A 1,955-nucleotide genomic window follows, 5' to 3' on the forward strand; every position below is an offset into this window, starting at 1 on the left:
CACTCCACACTGCTGCCTATGTTTGTCCCCAAAGTCAATTAGCTTGGGTAATTGTGTCTGTAATATCACTAACTTCGCTGACTGGTTCAGTGGAACCGCCAGTTACAGAGACCGAGAGAGATGGAGACAATAGAACGGGAACAACAGGCGACCATCTTGGATCTTGGCTAAGCCACAGGAAACTCTACAGCGGCTTAATCAAACAGACAGCAGGGCTGGGGAGTGCTACAACGGTCGTAAAATAACCCAGCTACTGCAGAGAGGGAAATAGGCAATGGAAGGAAAAATAAAAGTAAAAAAGAGGTCTTGAGAGCATGATGAAAAGGTAAATTGGGGAATGGATGGAGGTGCTAAATATTTTAGTAAGCCTTACATATAAAAAGATCTTAAAGGGTTTGAGAAGCTGTTTAAACAGCGTCCGGAGGTGAGAGCAGCAGAAGGCAACACTAAACACTGTGTTTTGGGGAGCCAGATGTTGGAGGGGGGGGGGGGGGGGGGGAGTTGAGGGGAGCCGCGAGATGCGAGACGTCCCACATGTAATATAGGAATAAAAAGGGGGCCTCTAAACAGATGCTGAGAGGCCTTTTTAAAGACAGAAAAGCAGATTAGAAAACGCTGTACACAGCCTGCATGCTGGTGAGATGAGGCAGAGCTCCACTCTGAGCACTACACAGCCTGCATGCTGGTGAGATGAGGCAGAATCAGTAACCAGAGCTCCACTCTGAGCACTACACAGCCTGCGTGCTGGTGAGATGAGGCAGAATCAGTAACCAGAGCTCCACTCTGAGCACTACACAGCCTGCGTGCTGGTGAGATGAGGCAGAATCAATAACCAGAGCTCCACTCTGAGCACTACACAGCCTGCGTGCTGGTGAGATGAGGCAGAATCAATAACCAGAGCTCCACTCTGAGCACTACACAGCCTGCATGCTGGTGAGATGAGGCAGAATCAATAACCAGAGCTCCACTGTGTGCACTACACAGCCTGCATGCTGGTGAGATGAGGCAGAATCAATAACCAGAGCTCCACTCTGAGCACTACACAGCCTGCGTGCTGGTGAGATGAGGCAGAATCAATAACCAGAGCTCCACTGTGTGCTGCTGCTCTATTGGCTCTAGCCTTTGCATGGATCTCCATACTGATTCCACACTGGACACTGGATTCCATTCCTGGGCCTATTCTCTCCCAGTCACTCCGCTGCCCCTAGAGGTGGTGGGCTGCACTGCGTCTGGCGTGGGGGGGGGGGGTTGGAAGGGTGGCTTGTGGTCTATCAGGTCAGTAACACAGAGGCTAACGAGCTGCCAGGGCTTAGCGGGTTGGCCTCCCGCCAGCGTGCAGTGGGCCCTCCCTCTTCCCCCCTCTCCTGTTTTGTGTATTCTAGGGTAACAGTGTCTAGATGGAATTTGTATTTGTGGTCCTGGCAACTGGACCTTTTTTGGAACACCATTATTTTTGTCTTACTGAGATTTAGTGTCAGGGCCCAGGTCTGACAGAATCTGTGCAGAAGATCTAGGTGCTGCTGTAGGCCCTCCTTGGTTGGGGACAGAAGCACCAGATCATCAGATCATCAGCAAACAGTAGACATTTGACTTCAGATTCTAGTAGGTGAGGCCGGGTGCTGCAGACTGTTCTAGTGCCCTCGCCAATTCATTGATATATATGTTGAAGAGGGTCTCGCTCTCTCTCTATCTCTCTTACTCTCTCTCTCTCTCTCTCTCTCTCTCTCTCTCTCTCTCTCTCTCTCTCTCTCTCTCTCTCTCTCTCTCTCTCTCTCTCTCTCTCTCTCTCTCTCTCTCTCTCTCTCTCCTTCCTATCTATTGCCTTCTCATGTAGTTCCCTCTGGTTTGATAGCTGGAATGAGCAAACAGTCGCTGCTCCAGACTGGCTGGGCTTGTTTTGTGTGATTGTGGTAGGAGTTCAAGGATAGAGGGTGAGACTTCTCCTCCCACTCTCT

Source organism: Coregonus lavaretus, assembly GCF_964263955.1.
Source record: "Coregonus lavaretus genome assembly, contig: HAP1_SCAFFOLD_4520, whole genome shotgun sequence".
Lineage (NCBI taxonomy): Eukaryota > Metazoa > Chordata > Actinopteri > Salmoniformes > Salmonidae > Coregonus > Coregonus lavaretus.